The sequence below is a fragment of the Mastigoproctus giganteus genome, chromosome 11 (genome assembly GCF_048544385.1).
Source record: "Mastigoproctus giganteus isolate SK-2022 chromosome 11, ASM4854438v1, whole genome shotgun sequence".
Classification (NCBI taxonomy): domain Eukaryota; kingdom Metazoa; phylum Arthropoda; class Arachnida; order Uropygi; family Thelyphonidae; genus Mastigoproctus; species Mastigoproctus giganteus.
The window spans coordinates 113,028,406-113,053,103 of record NC_143585.1 but is presented as its reverse complement, the minus strand read 5'-3'; the positions used below and the strand labels follow the sequence as shown (position 1 = coordinate 113,053,103).

The window sequence follows — 24,698 nt, the reverse complement described above, 5'->3', positions numbered from 1 at the left end:
CACGCACCTGTAAGGACATAACATATAATAACCTAATCAGAACCGTTGCAATATTATGACCAAAATAGTTGACATGCCAAAAAGTCCGCAAATAAGTACAACAAATTTTTGCCTTGTTCTAAATTAGCATTAGTAGAGGCATATGATGCAAGAAAGCAAGCTTATTCAGCATCAGCCAAAAAAAAAAAAAAAAAAAAAAGCACAACCACTACTCCCATTTCACCCCTCCGTTCATTCGAAATACCTGTCCAGCTGAGCCTTAAATTTGTTTAGGCTATCAACTTCAACAACAAGTGATGGAAGTCTATTCCACAAACCAACTGCCCGCTGGCTAAAGGCAAATTTCCGCAAATGAAACAAGGTTTGTTTGTACCCTACAAGAGAAAGAGCCCAAATACGGAAGGGAAGTTCAGTTTCTCCACAAGCGGGAAATCAAGACGATAACTAAGCTTAGTAAGTAAAATTCGCCCTTCTAATAAAATTATAATTATAAATAACCTTCAGGAAGGAAGTTGAATGTGTATTAAAATAATAAATTTGTACTTCGGTCCATAAATTCGTGGCCAGGCCCTCCAAGAGAGTAGTCGAAGAATCCACGTTACTGAATCGAAAACTATTTCTGATTAATTTAACACATGTCACAAAAGTTGTACACACAAAAGTTTCATTACTTATCAATTATTTTGCAAATATTGAACAAATCGAACTGCAGTCTGCGAAACGTCCAGGTGTGTGTGTGTTAAATGGCGCATAAGCTGATGTGGCTATAGTGCGCCTTCCAGGTATGTAAAGGTATGAAATTATTTGGTTCGCCACTCGGGCTGCAATGAATATGAATGCAAAGAAAGTAATTCCCATTTCAAGACGGAATTTACTTTCTTTGACGTCTGAATAAATCAGCTTAAGTAACAAATAATAATAATAATAAATAAATAAATAAATAAATAATAATAATAATCATCAAATAAAATATATATAAATAAAAGCAATTAATAACTTTTGGTAGAAATTTACATCAGTACAGCAAGTCTAAGATTCCAACATAAAGAAAATAAATCATTTCTACGTGAATATACGTTTCAGTACGCGAGAAAATCTTTTTGCATCTGACAATCGATTCCCAGCACGTTTTATCGGCAATGATGGGTAATTTTAATATCCTTCTTGACGACAGCCACTGAGAAGTCGTGACATTAATTATATCGTGCTGCTTATATAATGTTAAGTATGACTGTCTGAAAACTGGGTGTGTACAATGTATGTGAGAGAAAACTCCATGACCACGACCTGTGGTTTCCCACCTAAACCAGAACAGGACAGGAAATGTTCTAGAAAAATCAAGGCGGTAGCGGAAACGGAGCACGCGACTCAACTGCTGCTCAACTAAGGCAGTGCAAACATTTTAACTACCAGACCCACCACTGAGTAGTTTAGCTATTTCTATTTTCTATATTTGATTCGCATCTTCACCCTGAGAAGCCACCATTAAGAATAGTTTATATAATTTTCTTATGTCACCTTGAATAAAAAATAATAATGAAATAAGTAATATGCTTTTACCTTCTTGGAATTTATGTGTCATAAGCACACAGCGGAACGCAAGTGAAAAGGTAACTTACGAAACTATGCCACATAAAATAAAAGCATTCCACATCAGTATAAACTTTCAGGAATGATGAGTTGAAAAAATCTTCAGTCCCATGAAGTACATACAATATTAATTTATAACTAGCCGGTTAAAAACGTTTAATAACGACAACAACAAATGTACTGGTCTATATTTTCGCTGATACCCATATAGGACAGAGTACAAGAACTACAGTGTGACCTGCTAACAATGCAAAGCGACTTTTAGTTCTATTGTGTAGAATCGAATAAGATTTACCTGATTATACAGCTTCGTATGGCAAGGTACCTTGGAAATTAATTATGAGGGAAAGCACTTAAAAGTCCTTACGTCTCAGGAATTCTATTACAAAGAATCACCTTGTTATCAGGGCGATATTTTAATATTCGTAGACCATAGGTACTCTCCTCCATTCTACTCACTACATTATTGAAGTTATTTCCACAATATTTATTACAGCACTTACTCGCAATACGGACTTTTGATGACGCTGTTAATGATCTTGTTAACAGAAAAAGCTAAGGAAAAAATTTATCTCAGAAATGACTGTTTAAAAATTAATTGCATAATTTTATTGTTGGAAAAAAGTGATAAATTTTATTTAAATTTTTATTTTTCGGGTCCCCCACTTTTTTTTTTTTGTAAGCCCTTTAGGCATTGTGCCTAAAGTGCGAATGGAAAATACTGCCCTGTTCGTCTGGAAAGGAGGCTCACAGCATAATTCTTTTCGAAAAGTACAGTAACTATGTGTTTTTCTTTACATATTTACATGCAAACTGTCGTTTGGTTAAACCCTACAACCAAGTTTAATTTACAACTGGATTCGTATATATGGATAATACTAGAAAATAAAATATAAAAAATACACAATAAAAGTAATTTAGTCTATTACGGAATCGTTTGTGATGGGAAGTTATCATAAATGGAATAGATTGCATCCCCCCACCACCACCACACACCATCACACAAGCTGGAATGTTCTAATTACGCAGTTTTGAGACTCATTTGCATTCTCAAGTTGATGACGAGGACGCATGAACTACTTGCACGTGAAACTTTGCGTAATGGATGCGGTAAAAACTTAAACAATGAAAAACAGAAAATACAAGTTGGATGAGGTATTTCAGTAGAATAATAACTCCGCAAAAAAAAAAGAAAAATAGTTCTTAATCTCATAAAAGTTTGCTACATTTATTATATTTACGAGTGCTTGGATTTATTGGCGCTAATAACATTCAAGATACGGAAATTGAAATGTGATACATATTTGTTCACAAGAGTCATTGTAATGATAGAATGTGTAGTTTTGCACGTGCAGTGGTTAATGATTAAAAAAAAAAGAAAATATTATGGATATCTCAGGGTTAATTCTGCGTATATTCTTAAAGAGGGCAGACCTATCTACAATAATGCACACAGACTGAAAACTAATCAACTGTATTTTAAAAGGGTATATGAACAAATGGGTTAAAGCATAATTTATGTGAGGTTTCCTTAGGAATGAGTTATATGCAAGATTTACAGTACATACTATATAACAGCAGTAGAAGCTGCTGGTAATGCCAATATAATAATAGTATATTTTTTGAAACATTGGTTTTCCATATTTAAATCATTTGGATCTGCCTAATCATTTAATTTCAAGTTTATTATCTATGACAGCGATGAAAGCTTATTTTTATTTTTATTTTTAAATAATAAATTATCTTATTTATTGAGAATAAATAGTAATAAAAGCACGCGAGACTACAACTAGGGCCAAAAAAAAAAAACTGGAGCCAGTCTTTCACTGACACTCCTTAGTACATTGGGCAGGTAGAGATTAGTAACAAAGCGAGAGCCGGTTTTAGAGTGACAGTCGCTTTTGCAGTCGCTGATGAATATGACTGCGTTATGTAACATTTAATCTTTATAATATCGGTTGTTATAAATACAAAATAAAAATAAATCAGTAAATAAATACGGTATTCACTTTTACTTTTTCGGTGTTACTGTGGTAGTGCTATAACTTGCTATCAGTGCACAACAGCAGTGACAAAGTAAATACAATAATGGAATGACGGAAAAAGTCGAATTAATATTACTGTATATAAAAAAATAAAAAAAAGCACAGTAATCAGCCAGTAATACAAATTAAATCAAGAGCATTAGATTTAAAAATATTGGTTAAAAACAAAGCATTTCACAAACTTTTTGTTTATACAGTATACATATATAATAAAATATGTATACAACGCAAATATGCTTATCCACGCAACCTGCAACGACCTAAACCGAACTCAATTTATTAAAACTATGCAGATAAAATATATATAGTTAAAATCCAAAGATTAAAAGCGATAAAACACCATACACATTAATCTTTCATAGAGATGTTTTAAATTCAAAATGAATTTACATCGTTTTAAATTATCTTCAAGAGAAAATCACAATAACTGTCCAATTTTACAAATATTAGAGGGTCTCGATCACACAAGTTGTCTGTCCAACATGAGGGGTACCATACTGAATTTCGGCAGTTCTGTGAAAAAAAAAAAAAAAAAAAAAAAAAATATATATATATATATATATATATATATATATATATTTGTTTTTCGTTTTTAAGAAATGTGATATTTTATTTTATAAGTATAGTTCAAAGAAGTATATGTATTTAATTTATATTTTGTATGTGAATATTTTTTTATATATATAAAAAAAATGTGTATATTGTTTCTAGGGGAATTGTAAAATTCTCTCCCCCCAGATGTCCTGCATTGGAATACTAAAGATCTGGTCACTTTAGGTAAATATCAACTACTGTATATAAGAGAACAACACATGATCGGATGGCACGTGAAAAATGCAACCCTGGGCGACGCGATGGAACTAAAGGAGAGGAAAGGGAGGGGGCACAAAGAACATCTATCATGTGGTATCCGACATTTGTTGTTTTCTTATATACAATAGTTGCTATTTTCTGTGCCATTCTTCCAATAGTTGATACAATAACAGAAACAAGACACTCCAAGTGTGTATTGGTTTATCACTTTATGCTTTTAATCTTTGTATTTTAATTGTATATATTTTATTTGCACAATTTTACTACTCTTAATAAAGTGCCTATTTCTCCAGTTTCGTTGGTTGCAGCAAGATGTTTTATAACAGGAATTTTCATCATCTACATCAAAGGTCAGTGTTTTTTTTTTTTTTTTTTTTTTTTGTTCATTATGACTACAAAAATTTTCGCGCGGGCTACTTTGACAGCCGTGACTGAAGTTATAATATACAGAAAATTTAGAAAGTATCGCAGCACGTGCGCCAGAAAAAGATTCCCACCATGCCGCCTGGTGGCAAGCGTGCATAGGGTCGCCAATCTCTGATATATATATATATATATATATATTCTTTATTTGATCTGCAAGGAAAGAGGGAAGTAGAGATGAACAGAACGAACTAATCCTGTAAGAAAACAACTTAACTGCCCCTGCCCTCCAAGCAAAAAAATAGCCGCCCGGGCTAGCCAGGTGGGTAAAGTGCCTGCCTGGCAACCCAAAGGTCGCGGGTTCGAATCCCGCCTCGGGCTTGGATCAAAGTACTGCAAAAACCTTGGGAGGTGCACTATGGCCACAGAAGCCGATGCGCCAACAACTACAAAAAAAAAAAAAAAAAAGCAAAAAATAAGAACGATAATATATAAAAAGTACAGTTTTAACAGTATAGTATGCCTTCTTCCTCATGCGAAAATTCAGGATACGTGACAGTTGCTAATTGCGCACTATGTTAAAAACATTGGAAATTGAAACGTTGATAGTAAAATCAGACCGCAATCTATCAAAAAAAAAAAAAAAAAAAAAAAAGAACGAAAGACATAAATAACAACAAAATATTTAACTTATAATACGTATGCATAATAGCCTGGAAACATTGGTAATGGCCTACAAATCTGCAAACAATGAGCCAAATCTAAAGTAAATTTAGTTGAAAGGGTCTGTTTACAGAACAACTATGTAAAGCATTACTGTTCTTGTAAAATATTGCATATTTATCTATGTGTTTAAACACAGAGGCGAAACTAGAAATTCGGACCCGCGCCACATTTGCCCAATGGCCCCGCGTGACCTTTAAAAACCACACCAAACCAACCACTGGGCCTGGTGAATCATTCGGCCTCTTCGACGTGGTCGATCTGGCGATATGGTATAGTGCCATTGGCCAAGCGCTAAAGCAGTTAACGTCATGAGGCTTCGGTATTTATTTATATTGTGACTATAACTGCGTATATTCTTATGAGACTGTCTATGAAACAGTCCATGTGACTGTTTCATAGACTATGAACAGTCTATGAGACTGTTCGCTGGATGAAATCCTATGTTTCCGGAAGATAAAATCAGGCAACCCTAGCCTGACTATCTCCACCACGGTTGAACGGCGCTCGAATCCAGGGCTTTTCCACACGTGGAGGAACGGTAATCGTAATCATGTGCAAAATCGCGCAATATACACGATGTGTTTCATATATCCGAAGTGCAACTAAGTAATGCCAGTGGGAATCGATAAGCTGGAGTATGGAACGGAATTTTTCTCATTCAAGCGTATACGGAATTGGATTCCTGGTTATATCAAAATGATCGAAAAATCATACACGGATGACAAAATTTTACATTGTAATTAAAGCATGGATGCGATAGATAAGCGTTAAAATCATAAGTAGCATGAATTGATAACATTTTTGTAAAAAATCATATGACAAAGCTGACAAAGATCGTATTGCTTGACAAAGCTGAAACAACAATTACTAACCGATCTGGAAGCTAATTTTGGAAGTTATTGTTTTTGTAAAATATCGCGAGTTTCTTTGCTCGACAATATTCTCTGTTCTACTTAGAAATGAATAGGGATGTTGGATACGTGCTGAGATTTTAAATTTGGAGTAAAGAATAAAGCTGAGGTACAGTGCTTAGCGTGGAGAGCAATAACACGCGCGTTTGAGTTGACCGTTTGGTTCAAGCCCATGTAATTGCTAATTACTGTATCGATTGGACAATATTAATGTCAAAATGATTATTTATAAACCCGTGTAGCTTATGTGGCCGTGCCGGAGTGTAAATAGAACATCATTACGAATAGACAAAAATTTTCTATTCTAAACATATCCGAAGTTATCATAGTGAATATTAAACTGAACTAATGGTTTTTGAATGACTTGCAGAGGAGGATCGAAGTACATAAGCAGTGTTAACTAAAACTGGAACGAAATAAGCACTTTTATATTGCGATTTGTTTATGTTTATTTTTTACCAACACGAACAATGAATTATTCTTACCTTATTTACAGCACTAGCACTGCTTCAGTTATTCCTAACAAGCACTTCTGAATCCAATATTTTAGAGTACTACGAAAGCCAACACCCAAACACAGAGAACTCGCGCTGTTTGTGGTTATGGCTGACCTCAGTGTGACAGTTTCAAGGCCAATCGTCAACCAGACAGCCCACGAGAGTTAAGGTGCAGGCGGGCGTGACGTTCGCCTGTGGCGAGTAAACTCCCATCCGAACTCATGAGGTCACCCCTATAGAACTGAGTACTCTAGCCCACAATGAGTCACGGCAAGCTTGTCGTGCCGCTAGCTCCATAAACTCCCACGGAAGGAAGCGGGAAACGGGAGGGAGGGACGGAAGGAGAGGAAAGGACAGAAAGAATGATGAAAGAGAGTTGAACACGGGGATATCAGAGAGGGAAAGAAGGGAATGCGGTATGAGCGACCCCTACAACCTCTAAAACCAGCTTCTTATAGAAACAGTGGTCATTATGCGGCTTACAGGAAACAAGAAAGGAAGAACAGGATTTCAACAACGTTCCTTGTGTGAAGAGAGAAGAAAAACAACAAATCATACATTTTAAAAAGTACAAATTTCCTTTGTTGACAGATGTTAACAGTACAAAAATCGAATTAAGAAAACCAATAATAAAAATCACACACCAGAAAATTTGAATCATAATTATGTACATCATGATAAGTACCTAATCATGAAGTAATCATAACGGAAAATCACATCTATTCATTTATAGATTGTTACTAGTTATTTATTGAAAAATATAATATCCAGCTATCCCCAGTAGTGCCACCTAGCTAGTTCTACCAAGCCGGCTGTAAAAAATTTAGAGAAACGCTGCGATTATAGTTTACTCATTCAAAAAGAGATTAAGGAAAACCAGTTATTAAAAAAAAAAATAATAATAAAATAAGTGACACCGCTGCCTATTTTTTTTATTTTTTATCACAAATTGGACGGTGCTCCAATTTTAATTATACAGAAACAAGCACGTTCTATGAGCGTGTACAAATATACAAGAGGAAGAGGTACCTTAAATCAAAAGAAATATTATGTAGTGCAACATAACAAGAATTTAAAGGGAGGAAGTCGTTGCTATTATTTTAATAGCACATTAGCATCTTTTGCCATATTAAACCATTGTATATAAGCCTGTACATACACTGGTGTTCAAAACTTAAGAACCAACACCATTTCTAAAGGTTACAACCACAAAATCTAACGAAACAGCCTGTGGCCATTCAGTAGAAAGCTGGTGCACATGCAAAAATTTGAATCGTGATGAGAGGGCTCACATAAACAGATAAAAGCAGCAGTTATGTGCAAATTACAGAATGGTGAGCACGATTGTTACAGATTTTCGATTGGTTTCATACAGTGCTACAGACAACGAAGTGGCCAGTAGACAACATCTGGATGACTTTACCCGGGGGTCAAATAATTGGGAAGGTTGAAGTGCGAGGAGTGTGACTGCAGAGTTCGGTATCGCCCATAGCATCGTTTCACGTGCGTGGTCGGCCTTCCGAATGACAGGTACAGCTGTTCGAAGGACCAGTGGCGGTCGTCCACGAAAAACAACGCCACGAAAAACAACGCTATATACTCCTACAGGCCAAGAGGGACCGACACCAGACTGCAGGATCCATTGCGAACCAGCTGCACGCGACGCAGGATATCGCGGTTTACTGTCGCCAGACGACTCCACAAAGGTGGACTGTTTGCCTGAGGGCCAGTAGCTGTGTCCCTTTAACACCTGCCCATCAGAGACACCGTTTACAGCGGTGCATCGAACACAAGGACTGGACAACAACACAATGGGGTAAGGTACTCTTTACTGATGAGAGTAGATTCAGTCTCAGCAGCGATTTTGGACGTCAGGTGAGAGGTTGGCACACGATATAACCCCGCAAACATCACTGAAAGGGATCGATATGGGGTCGAGGTGTTCTCGTCTGGGGAGGCGTTATCTTGGATGGACGTACACAACTCCAGATACTGGAAGGCGGTACTGTAACCGATGCCCGCTACTGTACTGTCCTTCACCATGTGCGTCTATTCCGAGGTGCCACTGGCCCCGAGTTCGTGTTTATGGATGATAACGACACACCCCATCGCACTGCAGCTGTTGATATGCTTTTGGAAAGTGAGGATATTGTTCGTATGGATTGGCCTGCTCGTTTCGTCGATCTAAATCCCATCGAACATATATGGGGCGCTCTGGAGAGACGCCTAGCGGCACGTCCACACCCACCAGGAAATGTTCACCAGCTGACGATGGCGCTGACAAAGGAATGGACCATATTACCGCAAGAACTTTTCAACAACATTGTTCTAAGTATGGACAGGCGGTGCAAAGCCTGCATCGACATTAAGGGTGGCCATATCTGATACTGAGAACCACCTCTTCCGTTTGTTCCATCTTTGGCAGTGATGGATCTGTATCATGGCAGCCAGTGCTATGTTGCCATTTTTGAATAAAATCCCTCTGTACCGTTTTGTTTACGTTGTTGTATCGGTGTTGTTTTCTTCATCATTTCTGTACCTCACGAGGTTCCTTTGGCATGCTTTTCCTATATCCAGGCCACGCCTATGAAAACCTGACTGATCCTTAAGTTTTTCACACCAGTGTAATATGTGTATTCATGTTCCAGGGTCGATTTGCATTTTGTGCGGACTAAAAAAACGGAGACTCAAGGAGAAATCCCTACTCCGTCCTGATGTCGGCTAACTACAGCCTCATTGAAGATACCTTTAAGAATGCCTCCAGTCTTCGGGGGAATTCAAACCCAGATCTCTCTCTAAACGAGTGACAACTGGAGAAATCCTACACTTCACTAAGCTTAAAAGGAAGGATGTCGTTCGATGTGAAATTCGATATAGGAAGCACCATATTCATATCGAACTGATTTATTAGTTTTGGAGTATTTTTGATATTTAATAATTTTAACAAGTGACCGGTTTATGTAATAAAATATGCAATAGTCGAAAAAAGTTAAGGTATAAATGAAAAAGTGTAACAGCCTACAAAATAATTGATATAAATCAATGAATTTGAGATTCAGGTCTGGAGAAAGTGGTAGATACAGTAATGAGGATATACTCCACTCGTGCATAAGGAACTTTGGTTAGTGAACTTTGGGATAAAGCCTATCATTTCTGAAATACGTTAGACCCTAAGATAATAAACTAATGCGTACCTAAACATGCTAATGGCTACCTTCCTCTTGCGCAGACTACACATACATGAGGCAGCATAAAATCAAATAGATGGATGATAGCTGTAGGATAGATGTGTGAAAATTTGTGCAGGATAAATGTGCGAAAATTAGCCAGCGGGTGGTTGATTGATGGAAATAACTTCTATCTGGTGTTGTGGAAGTGGATAGTGTGAATAAATTCAAGGAACAAATGGACACACAATCAGCTGAATGATTTCATATCAAAGCAATTAATAGGACATCCATATTTATGACATTTTTCCGTGTAATTATTTTAAAAAGGAAAGGCTCTTGCATTAAAATGTTTTTGTCTATTTAAAACTTGTATAAAATGTTTAATAAATAAATAAAAAAATGAAATATACATTGTGAATTCCATAGTTATTTTCCTTATGAAAATATACTATTTTTTTTTTTTTTTAAATAATCAAAGCTGGCGTGTAATTTTTTTTATTTAAATGAAAAACCCCAAACACGGAAAGATATTAGAACCTATAATATTTAGTACTGTGCTTTGGTTTAAGACTGTAAGTTAAAAGAGGATACCTGTTGACATTAGACTCTAATTTTTGTAGATTGTAATTTTCAGGAAATACTTGAGAAGGAAGGTTGTTCCAGAAAACGGAAGTTTAAGGGAGAAATCAGGGAGATGAAAAGTTAATTTTGTGAGTTTCAAGTAGGAGAGTAAAAGGATGTTGACTGGTTGCAGTATGTGTTCGTGGACGGGGAATTATAGAAGACAATTCAGAAGAACGGGAGCCCGTGGAAATATCTATAGAAATAATTGCGGCAGAAACAGAGCGTATATGAGACAGAGAGTGGAGACATGTGGACATGTGTTTTTTGTAAGCGCGGCCTCCAGAACTTCAGTTTAAATCCGGCTCGTGATACTGTGAAGAACAGTACCACTGTAAAAGATATGTGATTAGAGTAGGTCTGTGTGTATTATGTCTGTTGCGTTGTCATGATGCTCTGGCCACTTGACTATGCAGAAGCATCAGTCACCTGGAGAGATGATTCTGGGTACTCGTCCACACCCCCAAGAAGGTGGGCTAGGTCCAGTAGATAACTCTGTCTTTTATTACTTTCTTCACCCACAGAAGTTAGTAATTCGCCAGTGGGCGAATTACTGCTCTGGTGGCCCACTCCAGAGAATAAAAAAAAAAAAAAGTGAGATTCTTGCAGTCGCCATCTTCTATATATTCTTCATAATTTTAATTTTATATGTTAGAATAGAATCCTTTCCTTCTGGTGAACACCGACTCAGCAAAATCCAGAAATACCTGGTAAGTATCCCGATCAGCAACAGACTTTTTCATTTCTCGGTAGAAAGTCAGTAATAACTTCTTTCAATTTACTTCTTAAGTCATCATACAAGATACACTCATATAGTATATGAGCCCAGTTTTCTTTAATACCACAAATAGATATGTCTGACATGTGAAGACCCAACGCGAATAATTTTTCATTCATAGAGCCGTCCCCCATGAAGGCTCCAATGTCAAGCTTAACCATATTTGAAACTTTTAGTTACTGCTCCCGTTGAACAGTTATTCCACTTACTCCGCCAAGTTTTATTCAACTCGGTCCACAACATTTCGGTCTTCTTATCTGTTTGTTCAATACCTGAGTAGGATCTTCCTACAGTTAATACAGTTCGACACACTCTATTCATAGTTAGTAACACTGTTCTCTGTGTAATTAATTTAATTTGACAGTGATTCTTATTTTTATTACTTCAACCTTATGAAACCATACTCCTGTAGCATATGCCACAATAAGGATAAATACTGTGGAGTATACAATGAAAAGGTTCTTGACAATCCCCATTTTGCTATTGAAATTTTTATTTAAGCGCCTGTATACTTTTTCACCTTCTCAGCAATAATGAATTAAATGAGGGGAAAAAACTGAGCTTATTGATCAACAATAACTCCCCAGATACCTAGTTTCCTGGACCAGTGACAAACTTATACCATTTATTTTAACTTGTGGAAGACGATTAGGTTCGAACTTTGATTGAAAGACTTTCAGCTTTGTTTTAACTGAATTAATAGCTGTTTAATTCTCAAAGGCTATTAAACAGCTATTAATTCAGTTATTTTTATTTTATTTTTTTTGGATTTTATATATTTTTAATTTTTTTTTGTTTAGTTAGCTATTAATTAATTAAGGAATTAAAACCGTCTACCAAAATGGCATTTGCCGTTTCCTCTAGGGCGATCCTTGTTCTCCCACTTATAGCTAACGTCAGGTCGTCAGAAAACGCAATTATTTGCAGTTATACGGTTGTTACAGCTTTTACAGTTATTAAAAGTTCTTTAGATCCCTTCATTAAATTCCATAAAAGGGGTCCCAGGACTGAACCCTGGGGACACCTTCGTGATATCTTCAGAGTTATTGATTGATAAAATGATTTTACAACCACATATCTATCCACATATGCTGGAAGTCAGAACTGTGTTCCTCAAACCATTCTTGCATATCAAGTGCCCGATGGCTCGGCGCATTATCATCTTGGAAGACACCATCGCCATTCGGAAAAAAAAAAAAATGTAACATAGCGGGATGTACACAGATAGCAAGCAGCAGTTGACGATAGTGGAGACTAGTGATACGTTGTTCCACATGCACCAGGGGTCCAAGTTCCTGCCAGTGAAACATGCCCCACACCATACAACCACCTGCACTTTTGATACAATGCATGATGTATCAATAGACTCATGTTGACGTCAAATCCGCACACGACCATCCACGGTGTGGAGTAAATAACGTGACTCATCCGACCAGCACAACATCTTCCAGTCTTCTAACGTCCAACTTGCATGCTCTTTGCACCAGGTAAGTCTTTTACGTCGATGAACCTTGGTTAGGAGAGGATGCCGAAGGGATCTCAGCTGGTATTGTCCATACGTGAGAGCATGCGACGCATGGTTATGCCAAATATTATTGTTCCGGGTTGGCCCATGTTGTTCTGGGTAGTTAACTCTTCAACAGTGCTGCGCCTGTTCGCCTGTAAGAGTCGTTGGACCCGGCGCTTACCTCTAACATCAACTTTTCGCTGATCTTTGCAGTTTTGCCGTCGGGTCGTTGTTTGATCATTTTGACGCCAGTCCTGGTACACTTTAACAATGGCAGCTCTCGAACGCCCCACCAGTTCAGCCGTTTGGGAAATCGAGGCACCAGCTCGTCGAACTCCCACAATTTGTCCTTCATCAAAGTCCGATAATTCCTTCCTTTTACCCATCACGCTCGTAATTTTACTACCTACTGAACCACTGACACCTTATCTATGCTACGTAGGTCGACTAACTGCGCACCGTGGTCAACGGGTCGCATTCAGTTTTCATAAGGGTGGTCATAATTCAGTGATCACTCAGTGTATAAGAGTCCCCATGAATCAGAATCGCCATTGTCAGTAACAAATTCAATCCATGTCTGCTTCTTTCTTTTAACTATTGCATATTGTCTATTTTTAATAGTCAATTATTCATTATACAGTTGTTTTACTTCAGCTGGTTGCCAGTTATTATGTCTATAACTTTCGCCTTTCTCTTAGTCCATTCTTCTGAGATTAGTTAACTCGTTATTCCACCATGAACACGTTTTAATTAAGATAACTTTGTCTTTCGAAGATTTGTACGATGCCTTAATTATTGATGTATTACATTAGCATAATCATTTGCAGGCATTCTAACTCTAATTTAGCAATAACGAGGTTGAAAGTCAGACTTGACTGAATATTCAAACATAGATCAATCAATGTGTTTGATAGAAAATCTTATGAAATTTGGCATTTTATATTGCTCTTCATTTATACAATTATTCTTAACATCAAAAGTTATTACCCGATGATTAGGAAATGTCCAATTCACATTTAATTGCCAATTACTGATCTGTTGCCTCATTCAAAGTTACCAGACGTCCTGGATTATGAGGGACAGTCCCGAATTTCAGTCGTTTGCCCTGCATTCCAAACTGTCCCGGAAAGTGTGCCGGATTGGATATATAGTCACCATAATACAAATCATTTGCATTATGTTTGCCGGGAACCAGTGGTACAAGGGAAAGAGTTTTTCGGTAGTAAATAAGTTGTGGACGTCAACAAAAAAAAAAACAAAAAAAAACTGACCCTAGAAACGCTGAAAGCAATACTACATAATAATGAAGAATAATTAAGCAAAATTTACTCAGCGGAAAAATATATTTAATTATATTATTTAATTTCTTTTGTTTTTATTGTTAAAAGTATTTTTATTTTTATTTTTATTAGTAGTATTATTTCACAGAAAAACAACGGGCGCCTCCGTAGCCAGGTGAGCAGGAGCAGCAGTGCGTAACACAAGCTTCTTGATTAGACTGGGGTTCGAGCCAGTGACCACCAAATACGGAGGATGCGGAAAGGTCAGTAAATGACCACCCCATATCCTCGGAGCAATATGGCCTTAGTTGCTAATGCTCCTAAAAACCAAGTAACAAACAAACAGAAAAAAACTAACATTTTTTTCACTAAATAAAAATTAAAGTCGAATAAAAACCTGACCCTCTAATAAGTGTTTTCCCCCCTTCTAATAACAACAACTATTTTTCTCAGTTCATGTCCTTCATGCTGTTCAACATGTAGCGTAACCCGAGGGGTACCTTTCCTGACTTAAAATTTAATATTTCTTAATATCCTATACATTATATTTATTATCCTATTTTTATTTGGTCTAAATTCAGAACATCATTTTAAATTCAAAATGATGACAGATTCTCTACAAGAGAAAATTACAATACGTGTCCGATTTTACGAACATTAGCCGGTCTCGATCACACAAGTTGTCTGTCCAACTTGAGGGGTACCTATACTGAATTTCAGTCTTTCTGTGAAAAAAAAAAATATAAAAATAATATATATATATATATATATATATATACAGTGTGTCTCAAAAATATTGGTACAAACGTTTAGGGGAGGTAGGTAGCATCTAAAGGAATGTGAATCGCATAGGAATCCATAACCGGAACGTCATGTGAAAGTAGTAGCAGAGGCACAAGAAGCAGAAATGACACAATACAGTAATTAGTGGCAAACATTTATTTGACATAATATTAACAATGGAGTACGAGATGGATGCATTTCATGATGTTACAACAGATGCTCGAAGGTTCCACCATGAGACGCGATGCATGCGTGATACCGACGCAGCATTGATTGGCGGACACGGTCGAACACACCTGGAGTTTCTTTGACAGTGGCAGCAGCGCAGACGAGTCTCGCCACGAGATCCATTTCCGTCTCCACTGGCGATTCATACCAACCCAACGAAAACTAAAATTATGCTATTTAAGAATTGACTGGATCTCAGGCGCCCACCGCAGGTAAAGATATGTAACGCTCAACTGCCAATTGTCACTGAAACCAAGGTACTTGGAGTGATTATTGACCACAAACTCAGCTTTCTCCCACATCTTGTTAATCTACGAAACAAAGTTAAGAGATTCTCAGGAACCATCATACGCATCTCTAAGAATGATTGGGGACTCTCCAAAAGGTCCCTACGGTTGTATTACAATGCAGTATTTTTACCAATTGTGACCTACGCAGCCGGAGCCTGGTTCCATCGGGTAACTCTTGTAAAGATGCGAGACAAGCTTGGAACCATCCAGAGGTCAATGTTAATGGCAATCTGCCGAGCGTGTAGAACGGTCTCCACTCCTGCCATTCAGGTCATTGCGGGAGCACTTCCGCTCGATCTACATGTCATTTTCCGAGGGTTGTGCTTCCGAATTACGAGAAATATCCCAACAAGGATCCTCGACATTGAGGTTAATCTGGATGCTGACCCCAAGGCTGAGATGACGCGGTGCTACAACGAGCTCTTCAACATTTGGCAAACTCGATGGCACAATTCAACACTGGGCATTGTCACAAAAAGATTCCTACCTGATGTAACCTACACTGCTACTAAATCTGTACAGTCTTGGTTCACCCCTTCACTAGAAACATCATACCTAATTACCGGACACGGATCCATGAATGAAAAATTACACCATCTGGGTCTCCACCCAACAGATCTCTGCCATTGTGGAGCCAAAGAGAACTGGTGGCATGTACTGTTCGAGTGCATTACGTATGCTGATCTGAGACACAACCTTGTCAGCTGTACACAGATCTCTGGCGAGCATCTAGAGCTCTTCCTACAGAACCCTAACAACCTCCCTGCACTGCAAACCTACTCAGCTGAAGTCTTTAAGCGCAGACGAAGGATTAACAGGCCCCCAGTGGCAAACATCGAGGACCCAGCAGTGAACTGAAACCAACCATGTATTCCCCCCCTCCCCCATCCTGCTACATGAGCTGTGGAGCTGTTTCTGCGGCCTGTGTTCAGGAAGGAAAACACCATCTCTCTCTCTCTCTCTCTCTCTCTTCCCCCCTTTATTTTTTATTTTTTTTTTAAATTTTTTTATATATATATTTTTATTATTATTATTATTATTATTATTATCATTTATTATTATTATTTTTTTTAATTTTTTTTTATTTATTTATTTTTTTCGCGTTCTACAATCAGTCACATGGTTGTTTTTTTTTTTTTTTTTTTTGTTGTTGTTGTTTCGCGTTTTACAGTGACTGTTTTTTTTTTTTTTTTCCTTTTGCACCACGGGAAAATCTAAATATATATATATATATATTATTTTTTATTTATTTATTTTTATTTATTTTTTTTTCTCTCTCTCTCCTCTGGAGTGGGCCCCTAGAGGAATCTAGCCCACCTTTTGGCAACATCAGGTGGATCAGAGTCTCGTATTGAGACGGTACGTGTTTAGCTGGGACTGGCCCACCTTCCCGTGGTGTGGACGAGTACCCAGAATCATCTGTCCAGGTGACTGATGCTTCTGGGTAGCCAAGTGGCCAGAACAGAACAACAGAACACACACATAATACACACAAACCGACGTCACACACATATCTGGCCCATTTGTAGAGATACTGATCTTCACAGAGATACGAGGCGGAGTTGAACTAACGTTCTAGGAGCCGCCCCTTACAAAAACACATGTCCACATGTCCACATGGCGATTCATACACGATAGATTTGAGGCCCCCCACAGAAAGAAATCAAGGCTGGATAAATCAGGTGAGCGTGGGGGCCAGGCAACGGGTACTCCACGGCCAATCCATCGACGCCCAAAACGCCTGTTCAAATGGTCACGAACACACCTTCCATAATGGGCAGGCGCCCCGTCATGTTGAAACCAAATGTTGCGTCTCACATTTGCTGGAACATCGTCAAGTAACCCTGGTAGAACTTGTTCAAGAAAGATCCGATATTTAGCGGAGTTTATGCGGGATGGTAACAGGTATGGGCCGACTAGGCAATCACCGACCATACCTGCCCACACATTTATTGCAAAGCGCTGTTGTGCCGCATCGGGGCGTACACCGTGTAGGTTGTCGTGAGCCCGCACATGAGCATTGTGCTGATTGAATAAGCCTTCCCATGTGAAATCAGCCTCATCCGTGAACAAAACATAGGCTGGAAAATTCAAGTCTTGAACACTTTCTTGGAGAAACCACTGCGCAAAAGCCACACGTGCAGGATGATCTTGAGGGAGCAGTAACTGAACCCTTTGGAGATGAAAGGGGTGTAAGGAATCATGGTGCCAGACACGCTGTACATTGCAAAGAGACACTCCTAAGGCAGAGGCAACGGCACGTGTGCTGGTAGTAGGATTATTCTGGACGGCATTCAACACACTTTCTTCCATGGCGGGAGTTCGCGTCGAACGTGGTCTACCCGAACTACTCTTGTTACCTCTAAATGACACATAATCGCACAAATTTTGATGCACACGCGCAAACAAACGGTGGTCCGGTACATGTCTGTCTGGGAAGCGTTCTCCATAAATTCGTTGAGCGGCTCGTCCATTGCCCTCTGTTAATCCATACGCTAGGTGCATGTCTGCCAGCTCACAGTTGGTATATCGATGTATGCTCTTCGTGCTGCGACTACTGCTTGAATGAGTAAACCCGAAATTTTCCCTCTCGCGAACTAATGAACAGCGCCGTGTACCGATTAACGGTGACGTTTCGGGTTATGGGTCCTATGCGATTCACATTCCTTTGGACGTTACCTACTTCCCCTAAACGTTTGTACCAATATTTTTGAGACACCCTGTATATACACTGGTGTTCAAATAAAATGCATCGCCCCTAAAAATTATTATTATTATTAGCTATATGGTGCAAGGGAGCCTGAGGCAAATGCTGCACCAGCCAAAAAAAAAAAAAAAAATCCCCGAGTTACCCTGAGAGAGAGAGAGAGAGAGAGAGAGAGAGAGAGAGAGAGAGAGAGAGAGAGAGAGAGAGAGAGAGAGAGAGAGATACAGTTGAAATTAGAAGAAATTCACCAATTCTTACATTTTGCATCATATAAGATTTACATGAGTAGGTGATGACGCAATATTGCATCAGCTGTTATTTTCAGCTATATAAGCCAGCTCTGCAAGAGTTGCAGTCATTCTTTGCTTGTTTCAGGATGGCGAGTTATGTGCAGTTGACGCCACGAAGAAAGAGTGCTATTGTTGCTTTACGCGAGCAAGGATGTTCTTCCCATCATATTGCTTATAGAATGTCTTGTACTCAGTCGACAGTGAGTAGATTTCTTTCCAAACTCAAGAATACTGGTTCTGATGATAGGAAAAAAGGAACCGGATGCAAACGAGTCTCTACCCCAAAACAGGACCGCGTTTTGAAGCCCTTATGCCTTAAAAACCGTAAAGCTTCTTCGTCTGAGCTGAAAAGAGAATGGGAAGAACACACAGGAGTGGTAACAAGAGCAGTAACAGTCAGAATTCGCGACTTCAAAAATGGACTTGTAGCCTGTCGTTATAAGAAGAAGCCCCTCCTCACACGAAAAATGAAAAAGGCCCGATTAATTTGGTGTAAGGAGCATGTCAAATGGACCCCCGAGCAGTGGAAGTCAGTTATCTTTTCGGATGAGAAGAAATTCAACATGGCTCTGATGGGAGACAAACGATTCGCCGTAGACGTGGTGAAGAATACCATCCAGACTGTATGGTATCTACAGTGAAATTCCGTACCAGCCAAATGATATGGGAGTGCATTTCGTATCCTGGTCGGAGTAGGTCCTCTGCAGTTTATAAAAGGTTTCGTAAATGCCAATGGATATCTGGCTATATTAGAAGGCAAATTGCTGCCAACCATTAGAGACCATTTCATCCTGCCAAGTAACTGCATCTTTCGTTACAACTCAGCTGTTTGTCATCGGCGAAAAGTGTAAGTAGGCAATTCTGTAGTTACTTTAGCTTCATTTCTGCATTAGAGGTTCAACAGTAATGTGGTTACGTTTGTTACAGGTGAAAAAATGGTTCGAAGAACGGTCCATTACAACTCATAGCTGGCCAGGAAACAGCACGGACCTGAATCCTATAGAGAACTGTTGGCATTGTGTGGAATCTGTAGTCGCCAGAAAGAAACCAAAGACCCTTCGTGAACTTCAGGCATAATAGCCATAATTCGTGTTTTGAACCACGAACTATCAGTTGATTATCTTCAGAAATTGATCTGTTCAATGCCTCGACGGTGTGCTGCTGTTATCAGGGCCAGAGGCAGTTCAACTAAATATTAGTTTGCACCTGAACTTTTCATTTTGTGTTCCATTTAAAATGATGAACTGAAGCAAATTAAGGGGTTCTGATAACATTTCCGCCATAATTGTCGTGTTTACCAAAACTGTTGTATATAGGTTGTAAATGCTCATTAAGCAATATTTTGAGAGCACCTGTCAAATATTACTTAGCTTTGCCTTAACTATTAATAAATATCTTTTGTTTAAATTTCTGTTTGCGATACTAGTCATTAATATTTTAGATGAAATGCACAAGGCATAATTTCTTATGGGTTTAGGTAATTAACTATATACTGTAATATCAGTGTAGATACATCATAGTTTATCCATTAATTTGAACTATGTATGTAAAGGCATCGCTTTAATAGTATCTCATATTGTGGGTGCCTTCACAACGAGATAGCTGGTATTGCACTACTTCAAATGAATAACGCTTCTCTAGTAGAGAAGACTACTGTTATTTATTTACAGTGGATACCACCACCCAGACGAACGTTTCCAAGCTAGTGAGCTTCATCATCAGTGGATGGGCAGGTACCCTGGTACCTGCTCACCCAAAGAAGCCTTTACACTACATACGTAGTTTAAATTTATAGGTAAACTATGGTGTATCTATACCGATATTATATAGCTATTAGTAATTAAGTAACATACCATCGCGAAAAAGGCTTAAAAATGTGAAATTCCTAGGTGATGCACTTTCTTTGAACACTAGTGTATATATATATAGGCTACATTTGTTATTTTTTTTAAGAAGTGTGATATTTTATTTTATAAATTTAGTTCAAAGAAGTATATGTATTTAATTTATATTAAGCATGTGAACAGTTTTTTTGAAATAAAAAAAAAAAATGTGTATATTGTTTATAGGGGGGTTGTAAAATTCTCCCCCCCCAATGTCCCGCATTGAACACTAAGGATCTGGTCACTTTACTCATAGTCCAACTAGAAAGAGTTGTCTATATTAGACTCTCCAGTACTAATCTGGTAAGTTGTATACTGTACTGAGTCGGTCTGTTATGTATGATTAGATGAGCGGTTCTAAAGCTTTTTGGTCTCAGGACACCTTTACCCTCTTAAAAATTACTGATGACTCCAAAGTCTTCGTCTTAGTATTATTATGAAAATAGTTCTGACCTCGCGGAACCCCCTAAAAAGGGTCTAGGGTACCCCCAGGGGTTCTCGCACCACAATTTGAGAACCGCTGGACTAGATTAGGGCTAATTAGAAACTCATCCACATATCACATCTAAAATCATTCCTTGGGCTATAACAATTCCTTGTCTGCGCAGGTAGAACAGTGGTATCGTCACCGTCCTCCCCACACCGGATGGAAAAGGCCCGGGTTGGAATCCCATCGATGATGCTAGGAACTTTAGTGGGCTTTTTTCACTCCGTAGCTGAATTAGTCAGTCTCAAGCATAGATAGCAAGGTTCCTCCACCCTCAGAAACTGGGGTTCTTTCGTCCATCAAACAGGCAAATCGACCAGACAACACATGCAATTTACAGACCAGATAGAATAAATATATGGGTAGATGTAATCATTTATGGGGAATCATAATTTATTATTATTTTTTTTATACCAATTCCTTCCCCCAGAGTCCTGCAAAGGCTGGACTCCAGAGTCTGGAGTCCAGCAAAACAGACAAATCGAACGTAGAACACACGCAATTAACAGACATAAGACCCACAGCACGGAATATGAATTTAAATATTCGGGTGGCCTAATATAATAGTTTGGTTTATATCAATTCCTAGTCTGCTCGCGTAGCACAGTGGTATTGTCACAATCCTCCCGACACCGGGTGGGAAAGGCTCAGGTTCGAATCCCGTCGATAACACCACGGACTTTAATGGGCTTTTTCCACTCCGGGCTGAGTTAATCGGCCTCAAGCGTACATAGCAAGGTTCCCCCCCAGAAACTGGGGGGGTGTCCATCAAAAGGCAAATCGACCAGAGAACACACGCAATTTACAGTCACAACTATGCAGTGGCGCGTTATCCTATAGGAAAAAATGACATATGCCTAGGCCTCCGATCAGAGGGTGGGGGCAAAAATTACTGATTTAAAAACTCATTGCTGTTTTTTACTAATATTTTTAAGTGATTTTTATCGGGAACTGAACTTTCCACTTGCCAAGGTCAATGAACTTTTAAGATTAATTTGAAAATTAAATTTTTTTCAAAAATGGTTTTACCTATTTTGATGGAATTTTATATTTAGTTCTTATGTCATACAATTTGTTTGTATTGTTGTCACAATAAAATGAAATCGAAAATGTTCTTTATTAGTTTTTTCTTTATATGGGGCCCCCAAATTTCATTTTGTCTTGGGCCCCATGAAGGTGTAACACGTCACTGCAAATATGGGTTTATGTAATGAATTACGGGTGACCCTAATATAATAATTTGAATTTATTTTTTATACCAATTCCTAGACTTTGCATTTGCATCAGTTGCGATTAATATTTTATTAGATCGCAACACATTAACTCATGTTCTAAATAACCTAACATAACGTAATCAGCAAAAGGAGAACGATAAAGTGATATCAGATAAAAAGACAACGAGAAATAACTGTCCATAACACAGGTAAACTATTAACTATGATATTAGGGTCACCTAGAAAGTCACTTCAACTACCCATGCTTGGTGTTTGTTTTTTGGTTTTTAGGAGCATTAGCAACTAAGACCATATTTGCTCCGGGATATGCAGTGGTCATTCTCTGACCTTTCCGCATCCTCCGTATTTGGTGGTGACGGGCTCGAACCCCGGTCTAATCAAGAAGCGTGTGCTACGCACTGCTGCTCCTTCCCACCTGGCTACGGAGGCGCCTAACTACCCATGCGTATTGTGACTATAAATTGCTTGTGTTCTTGGGTAGATTTGCCTGCTTTGTATATAATCACTACATCTATCAACCTGCTTAATATTACAACACACGTTTTCGGATCAGCTTCTGCCGATCACTCTGGTTTGTATAGAATATTCAATAATTTTTCTTGCGTCCCATGTGAGCTTTTAGACAGTAAAGTTCTTGAATGGCTATTACGCCAATCAAGTGCTCTTCAGCAGACACACGTATTTCGTCCGCGGCTACTGTAAAACGCTATCCGTTTATTTGCATTATCCATAAAACACAATTAATTCCAACTGCGCAATTAACATTCCCCTCTGTATTAGGTGTAAAGTTCCTCGTCGATGACGCGAGGAACTTTTATGTGCTTTTTTTTTTCACTCCGTGGCTGAGTTAGTCGTTTTCAGACGTAGATAGCACGGTTTTTCGCCCGGCAAAGCAAGCAAGCAAATCGATCAGAGGACACTCGCAATTTACAAACAAAATACACATGGGTAGTCGAAAGTTATTTCCAGGTGACCCTAATATAACAGTTTATAACAGTTTTTTTTTTTAAGTGTTAAGTTATTTTCATCCATCAAGAACTCGTAATCGTGCCTGAGTTCGTTGATATTCTGTTGAAACAATGTGCAGTTGTGTGGCCATATCCCAGGCAAAGGAAACGCTTCGTTACGATAGTGCACTGTCTAAATTTATGAGAACTGCAGGTTAAAAATATTCTCTCCATTTGCTTAATATATTTATAATTTGAAAGCAGCAAGCAATCATAATTTATTATTATTATTTTTATACCAATTCAGGGTCATCAGTCAACATTAACTGATGACTCTGATTTTGTGGAAAAGCAAAAACTAGTTCCCTGCTTCACCTGCTCTAATGTAATTCCATAGTCCACCAAATTCTTGTATAATTTCTCGACAATATCATCTTTAGTTAACTCTTTTGGCATGTCGTATACGAGGGGTTTATCAAAAATTTCGTACTCTGACCTAGATAAAACATCAGTAGGAAAATGCCGTTTTTAATATAAGTTGTCTACATATTCAATAACTAACGTAAAATTTCCTCCCCGTAGGTGAATGAAATTTCACATGTTAGTTATTGAATAGTAAACCACAGATGGAGTCTGGAATCTGAGGAAAGACACTATAGTTGACAACGTGGAGTATCGAGCAGTGAACAAGTTCCTGCATTTGCAGGACAAGAAAGCTCAGGAAATTGATGAAGAAACGAAAGATGTGTATGGGCTGAATTGTCCATCCTTGACACTGCAAAAAAGTGGAAACGGGAGTTCCAGTGCGGTCATACAAGTGTCTTTGACGAGCCAAGAGAAGGAAGGCCATCAACATCTACAAACAGTGCGACGGTTTCAAAGGTTGAGCAGCTGGTGCTGAGTGACAATTAATTTCATCGCAAATGCAGTGGGAATTAGTTATGGGTCTGCCCACAGCATTTAATATCACCTCAACAAAAAATCAAACTATTAAATTAGAGTCACCCATAATTTCTTATGGGTGGCTCTAATTTAATATACCAGTATATGCGTTATGTCTGTAAATTGCATGTGTACTCTGGTCGATTTGCCTGTTTTGCTGAAAGAAAAAAAACCCAGTTTCTGCGGAGAAAACCTTGCTGTCTACACCTGAGATCGACTAACTCAGCCAGGGAGTGAAAAAGAAGAGCCCATTAAAGTTGCTCGAGTCATCGACGGGATTCGAACCCGGGCCTTTTCCACCTGGTGTGGGGAGGACTGTGATGATACCACTGTGCTACTCGCGCAGACATTTTATATGACCATCTGCACATCTCTAAGGTCTCTGCACAATGGGTTCCAAGATTGCTGACGCCTTTGCAGAAGCAACGTCGAATGCAATGTGCTCGCCAACTGTTGGATTTGTGCTACTGCAGCACCCACCCTATTCTTCTGACCTAGAACCGTCATAATTCTTGTTTCGGGAAATGAAGAAACCATTGCGTGGACGCCGCTTTGACACATCGTCTCAAGAAGTCGTCAATGAGGTGGAATCGTGGTTTCAGGCA

The 24,698-nt window shown here is 38.5% G+C and overlaps 1 protein-coding gene across 5 annotated transcripts in view; it reads right to left on the bottom strand.

The window, feature by feature from the left end:
- LOC150078358 (uncharacterized) overlaps positions 1 to 24,698 on the bottom strand; it is an 821,930-nt gene that overhangs the window by 578,774 nt on the left and 218,458 nt on the right. Inside the window, exon 1 of one of the 5 annotated variants that reach the window (XM_090384973.1) lies at positions 6,934 to 7,111. The exons of the other annotated variants lie outside the window; for them this stretch is intronic. The gene's annotated coding sequence lies outside the window, so the exon portion shown is untranslated. Of the gene's footprint in view, positions 1 to 6,933; positions 7,112 to 24,698 lie in introns of those variants that run through there. 5 annotated transcript variants of the gene reach the window in all.